The following is an 8,229-nucleotide window of genomic DNA, read 5'->3' as shown; positions in this document are numbered from 1 at the left end:
AGAGTGAAGAACAGCTAAGAAAGAAAAAGGGACGGCACACGGTGGTTGGATAAGTGACGTGGCATGTGTGTGTCTGCTCACGCGTGTGTATTTTGTGTGACAAAAACAGACAGCGTAACTAACTACTGTGTGTCTGTGTGTGGGAGTCCTCACTCTCTCTCTGAGTTAAAAATTGGGGTACTTGTTTGTTGTTGCAGTTGGTTTGGTTGGTTGTTTGCAATTTGCATGTAGAAAAAAGTAGTAGAAGTTGAAATCATTATCATGCCATACGGTGCGGGTGCGAAATGGAACCAGATTAAAAGGGGAACAAAATATTCAGAAGAGAAAGGAATGAGTCAGAAGAATCCACATTGGTCATTGTGCACTCCTTTTCTGCTTTATCATTTATACACTCCAATTGCCAATGGCCAATGGCCAATTGCCTAAGCCTAACCCACCTACAGTCCAGCGGAAAAAGATTCTCACTTACGAATTCTTAAGTCACGTTGTATTTGCTTAAAATAAATTAATTATAATTTTTTTTACTAAAAACTAATTAATTGGTAAAAGATAATTATAATTGTTGATAATGAAGTTTAATACAAGTGTATGTAAATTATTAATATTATTCAAATTGCACTTACTTTTCAATGAGATCAAATTGTATCTCATGAGTTATAAATTATTAATATTAGTGCCTTAAAAAAATGAGTTATTTTATCTCTTTTTCTCAAAAGAAAAAGAGGGTGAAGTTTTCAAGGGTGGCGAAAGCGTGTGGATAGGGACAAGAAGAAATGGTTTTTATTGTTGGCGACAAAGCTGTGATATTTAAGGCCATTCTTATTTTATTTTTCTAAATTTCATTTTCTATTGTTGCTATGAACATGTGTGGTACTGGACCTTACTGTAATGTTTCCGCATTATTGCACATCTATATTTTATTTTAATTTATATTGCCCGCCCACTTTTACTTGATCCATATTTTTACTTATTTTTTGCGTTAATGTTACAAATTTACAACATAAATAAAAGAGATTAATTTTTGTATAATCACCAACATAAATATAAATAATTTTGACACCCGTAGAATGTCCATTATTTTGTTTTTTCAATTTTAATAATAAAAAAAATATTTTTTTGTTTTTTATATCTTTTTATTTGTATGTATTAAATGGTATATGTTTATAGTTGTAATAAAACAAAAATTATTATCGCTTGCATTCTGTCCTTTTGTACATGAGATACAACTATTTTTAGAACATCTAATAATTATATATTATCACTTTCTTGATTTTAAAATAATTAACACTTTCAAATTTTAAGTTAACGTTATTCTTTATACTCTGACTTTAGTGATAAATTGTAGTGTGTAAATGTAGAAAAATATCATATACGTTTCACATGTTATAAAACTCTTTGTATAAAGATAATGTCTAGAGACAAAATAGCGATAATCTCAAAATATTGTTTTAATATTTATTAGATACCTAGTTCGTTTATATTATTAGAATTAGTATAAAATCAGTTTTAGTTGATTAATTTGTTAAATAACTAAATTCTAGTTAATACTCTTAATCAACTCTAATTAGTTTATATTATATACTTAGTTAATTAATTAGTTAGTTGACACATTACCTCAATTATGAGATCACACAAAGTATATCGAAGAATAACAACATAATAACAACAGTTACAAGTACAACAGCCATGGCGGTTAACAACAAGAAAATATTTATAAAAAAAAAAACGTTTTATGAAAAGGATTGGTATGATATGAAATCTTTTTACGTTTTCATTTGTTGAAATGTATCCGCTCTTTGGTTACAGTTAGACGCCTAAAGCACAGGTAATAATATTTTTAGCGTTATTGTATCCTTTTTCTTGTCATCCTCAGACTAATCTGATCTGGGATTAATGAATCACATGTGCCAGCTATGGTTGGCACATAGGCACCATCTATTACTGCTTCTATATCAAGATTACGTGATTCAAGAAAAATTAACAAGATCCTTGTTTATAGTTGGAGATGTTCAGAACAATACCCAAACAAACTTTTCGGGAATAAATGAATTTTATATATGATTTGATTTTTGGACAAAATATATTTACCAGATCACTTAAATGACACTAATACCTCCATCTAATCAGGGCCGGCCAAAGCCCTGAAATACGGTGGTAGGGATAAGAGAAATATTAGTTATAAATTGAAAAATCATGAGACAAACACGTTGCTCATACGAGAAATATTAGTTATAAATTGAGAAATCATGAGACAAGTAGTGAACATATTGTTAATATGAGTCGTTGAAGTGGTACAATGTATACACACTATTTTCTTCTTCAACTAAAATATGAAAAAATTTACGTGAGTTCTTAATGTTGTCGTATAACCGTTGAAATGTGTTATTTCATTTGTTGAAAAAATATAGAGAAAATATATTTGAAAATGACATTAATTATGCTAAAGAAAATTTATATTTATTAAATAAAATATTAATAATTTATTCATTAAATTTTGAAAAGACCCCGTATAATAATTTTGTTTTATGCCTCATAACGCGTTGGGTCGGTCCTGCATCTAATTTCTATTTTTTTTTTAAAAACATCACATCCCTTATACTCACTAAAAAAAAACATTTTTTTGTTACACTTACATTTATTCATGTTATTTACTGTATGACACAATTATAATTTTCGTTTGAATTTATAAATGTATGACTATACATATGATATTTACAATTTTGAAATGTATGATTATGTTCTTAGTAGCACAACTGAATTGTGTATTATAATATTTTTTTGATAAATGACTAATAAAATTGAAATAATGATATGAAAAATATATTATATACAATTTTTTTAATAAATATAAAAGAGATGAGTATTTTATCAAAACTAGAGGTAATGTTAATGTCATTTAAGATAATAAAAAAAAAAATCTAAATGAAGCAAAAGAGGCATTTTGTTATTAAACAAGTTGGGCGATAATTGCTTGATTATAAATATATTTATTGTTCTTTAATGCTATTAGAAAAATTGTTAGTTGTACCTATATTTTACATGGTAGAAATTTTGAGTGAACTATATTTTCTCAAAATTGTTGGTTGTATCTATATTTCATATTAAGGATAATTTTTCATATTAAAATTGGTGGTCTTATGTCTATAGTTTTTTGCTTTCTTATGCTATTATTATTTATATTGATTTTGCTTAATAATTTTCTTGTACATAATAGAAAATATAATCAATAATATATATTTTGTTAGGGTCCACTCTAATTGACCATTGAAGTGGATTAAAAAACATGAAGAAAAAACATTTTTTTTTTATTTAATTGAAATATACTTTGAACAAGTTATAAAAAAAAAAAAGGTATACTAGTACGTGGGACCTATTGTGAAGGGCACGATCATGTGTTTGCTCTATCTGATTGATTGAGATCGCATCCCATTTTGCGTTCATGGTCTTCTGTATGGCTATGCTCTAGTAGTTATCATTGTTTGTGCTTCTATAAAGTCTTTATTCATTGAGGAGGTATCCTATAATGATAGGTTGTGCTCACTTATTTCAGCACGTGTTTAATTGTATTTAGCCAGTTTCTTATCCATAAATAATTTGGCCATTCTCTTTTTGGATTTTTTTATGCTTCATGCTTTCGCCAAGTGGGGTACCAAATGCAAATGCTAGATTAGATGAGTTGAATGTGAACCTTATTATGTGGTTCTAGGTTTCCATTGATTTGGATGTTGTGCGCTCTTTTTCATTATTAATATTTTGTTTCGTAAAATTTTGCTTGCACACGAAAACTTAGTGGCTTTGAAAGGATAGAAGGAGATCAAGTTCGATCTTCACATGTGAAATTGTGAATTTCATGATACATGTTTTATGAGAGTGACTTGGAGGAAAATGAGCGGAATGTTATTGAACTAAAATAATAGAGTGGAGGAAAACAAAATTATATATAAAACATTTATTTTATTATTTGAATTTTTTAAGATGAAATAAAAAATAAAAAGAAATTTTATCGTATTGTTTCTAAATTGGAGAGAAGCAAAAGAAAAATTAAGTGGTGTATTAAAGATATTGAAAATACATTTCATTATAATTCACTTCATTTCATTCTGTTTTTAGTAATTCAAACAATGAAACATTAACTTGTTCCATTTCATTTTATACTATCAATCAGAAGAAATAATTTAAATTTATAAGTAAATTGATTAAAGAGATTTCAATTGCTAACAAATACACTTATGTTTTAAAGTGTAAGACTGAACTATTAATAGCACTCGAAACGTAAATTATAATTTTGACAGAGAAAGATAAATTTGTTGAATTGCAACAAGTTAATGAGATAAAAGGAGTTCGTATTAAGTACAAACACAGTGTCAATGAATGAATATTACAACATTAATTCTTTTTTGAATTTTATTTTTAATGATTTAAATGAGAATATTAGTTTTTGATAATGAAGACAATAATAATTTTAAGGTTGTTTTTCCAAACAAGAATAAATAACATGATACGGAGGTAGCGTTGGTGACAAGTTACTCCCTGCATTCCTATAATTTAAATTATTATAATTTAGATTAAAGAAGTCTTTAGTATTTATAAAATTTTAAAATATCATTTTTAATTTATGTAAAAATGTTATATTTTTAATCGTTACAAAATTATTCTAAAAGCTGTTTTAGTCTCTATTGAAATATCAACGTATATTTTTGAATAATTTTTTTGTAAGTATATTTATAATAATATAGAAAAAAAATCTCAAAAAAAAAAATTCAAAATTCATTTTTTTCGAATTTTTTATTTTGAGTTTATATCTTTTAAAAATTCATATTTAATTCGACCGATCTATTTTTTAGGTCCATATTTTGTCATTTTTATCTTTAGTTTATGGCGTTTAAAAAATTTATATTTAATTAGACTAAAGTTAAATTTTTTAAATTTTTGTAAACAAACATTTTATAATATTCCAAACATACACAAAATATCAGTTAGAAATTTAAAATTTAAAGAACAATTAAACATGTTCCATTCTAGCATGGACTGAAATTGTTGTAGAGTAAATTTATATAATTAAAAACTTAATATTTAGGAACTAAAAAAAAATTAATATATTATATAAAATAAAAATAATATTTGGTAAAAAGAGAATAAAAACTTAGAGGAATCTAATTCATCTGAGTTGTAACACGACCAAATGACATAAAAATATGTTTAATTCGAAGCTCAAACCCTTTGATAAATACATCGACAGACAAATGTTGGAGACGTCCAAGTTGATTTTATAGATTTTTCTACTTAGTAAATTAAGATTTCGGTTCTAATAATTAGTCTATTAGATTTATTAAATAATAAATATGTCTTTTAAATCATCAATAAATTTAATTCCTCTCTCATATTATTTTAGTAAACATTCCTCAAAACTAATGAAAGATTTATACTTTAATTTGACTTGAATAATATATTTTATTTTATACAATTTAATAATATCTTGATGTATTATGACAAACATATAATATTTTAATTTGTGATGTTAAATTTGAAAAAATAATTAATTTGATTGTAATTCTTTAATAATTTAATTAATATACACCGACAATATAAATATATTTTACATTATTAGTTAATTACAATTTTTAAATTAATGAAAATATTTGATTTTTGATTAATCACCTATGAGATTACAAACATAATTAATTGTAATTTATTAATAATATAAATTTTATATTGATAATGCATAAAAATTAAACTCAATTTTTTAATAACGTAAAAGACTAAGTTATTGTTTTGCAAATTTAATAAACTAAATTAATAGATGATTACAATTTCAAGAATTAAAATATTGGTATACACTAATATTAATTTTGGATCTAAAGGGAGCACGCATGCAAATAGATAAGGGTATTTATAATGCAAAAACTGCACTGGATTAATATTATAATTTTGGTTCAATTTTTAAAAATTATTTTTTAATCAAGTTTAGTTCAATTCTGATTTGGTATACAAATATAAATCAGTTGTAATTTTAAATCGGTTTAAAACTGATTTATAAATATAAATCAATTTAATATTTTGAACAAGTTTTAAATTAAAAACAGTTTTGAACAATTTGGACCACATTTAATAATTTTTCAATTTTTTTGAGAAAAATAAATATAAATAATTTATCGATAATTTTTTTTTTCAAATAAATATTTTGATTATTTTTTGAAAAACAAAATCAAAAAAATTTACAGAAAAAATGTTTTTTTAATTTTGTTCTCAAATTATTTTTTAAAAAAAGTTTCTATATTTTTTTTGAGAAAATTAAAGTTCAAAAATTTTATAAGAAAAATATCTTAATTGAATTTTTAAAAAAATAGTTTAGTTTTTTTGGTGTAATGTAATTAATTTGTCAGAATAATCCCATTAATAATATATTTTGCAAACTCGTACGCATAGGTGCTTTCCACATCCTACTTCCTCTTATTTTGACCTCGCAATACAAAAATCAAACTAAATTGAGATTTATAGGTTACGTGTTGGTGTGCAACAATGGATATCAATAACACTAGTTTCTTCGTGTTGAGTAAATCACATAAATTGAACAAGTTCATAGTAGTAATATTTTCTCCAAGGGAAAGGATGTGGCAATTAAAGGATAAATAAAATTCCGTTAATGATTATTTTAAAAGTTCAAATTTTTATTTTTTTAATCGATTTTTTTTAATTAAAATTTATTAATCATTGATTTCAATGACTTGATTAACATATTAAATATGTTAGTAAATATAACTCGAGCTTTGTTAAAAAAAATTTATTGTAATGAAATATAATTAGTAAAAGTATATATCTAAAAATCAGTTTTATATATATACTTCATTTTGCAGATAATATCATATCAACTACTAGTATTTTAAACTCCAATGGTTTAATTTAGTCATACAAAGACATGCATTAGATTTATTGATTAAAAATTCGATCTTCACAATGATATTAAAAATAACCAAATATAATTTTTTTTTGTAAGTGTTCTATAAATTCATGTTTGATTATTGTCATGTGCAACTTGAGTCATTCCACAAGGTCGAAAATTACTAGGACCCAAATTATTATTTTTACTTATAATTGTGACACATTGATTAAAAAATCCATATAATCAAAAAAACATCAAATTACAATAACATTTGATTTATTAGAGAGGAAATAGTTAATTGAACCAAACTTTATTGAGCTCAACAAGTAGGGGTGAGAATAAAATATGCCTTTGATTTATTTTTTTATTTTAAGTTTATTAGATTTGATAGGTCGAGATTTTTTATTATTATTAATTAATATTGGTATTTGTTATTTTAAATTTGCTAATTATGAGTTCATTTTTTTTTAAGGTTGATGCATACTTATTAGTTATAATTTTATTAGTTTTTTTTTATGTTTATTATTTTATTAGTTTTTTCTTATATATAAAGGTCTAATTTAGACTATTTTAAAAATTATACTATTTAAATGCTTTAATGTAAAATAGATTTTCAGGTCAGATCAAATCGAAAAAAAAAAATTCTATAATAGACAAAAGTCAGACTCATGTATTTCAAAGTTTGATCCGACCTATTTCCACTCTATCTGCAAGAGCTTTTAGTTAGTGGTGTTTCTCTTCACACCCTAAATATTCTCAATTACATATAAATGCATGCTCAAATTGGTCAATTCGAACGTGTAAAATACATATATAAGTTGGTCAACATAGATAAAATTTGGGAGTATTTGAGAAAACTTGGAGGTTGAACAAAAAAACTTTCTTTAATTAGTGAACAAAAGAAAAATGTCATTGAGTGTCATCTATGATTAGGAAGTTTGTTTTAACAAAAAATAATAATTAAGAATGTTATTATTTAGTTTTTTATATATATTATTTGATTGTATATTTGAAAGTTATGAAATATGATTAAAAATGTAATTTTTTTTAAATATGATTATTTAGTAGTATATTTGAAAGTTGTAAATTTAATTTGAAAAGTGTTAGAATTACAATTCTTTTTAAATAATTAGAATGTTAATACTATCTTGAAATTTTATTTTAATGTTATATACAATTTACTCATTTTAATAAATTTAAATAGATAAAAATACTTTTTTAATGTTTTATTCAATAAAAATATATTATTATAAATTAATAATTACTAAAAATATAATTTTAAAAAAAATTTAAAATTTTAATTTCGAAGGGAACCCAAAATTATAAACTCAAAGGTTCAACTGAAACAT

This window comes from Cicer arietinum, chromosome 5 (genome assembly GCF_000331145.2).
Source record: "Cicer arietinum cultivar CDC Frontier isolate Library 1 chromosome 5, Cicar.CDCFrontier_v2.0, whole genome shotgun sequence".
Lineage (NCBI taxonomy): Eukaryota > Viridiplantae > Streptophyta > Magnoliopsida > Fabales > Fabaceae > Cicer > Cicer arietinum.
This window is presented reverse-complemented; position numbering follows the sequence as displayed.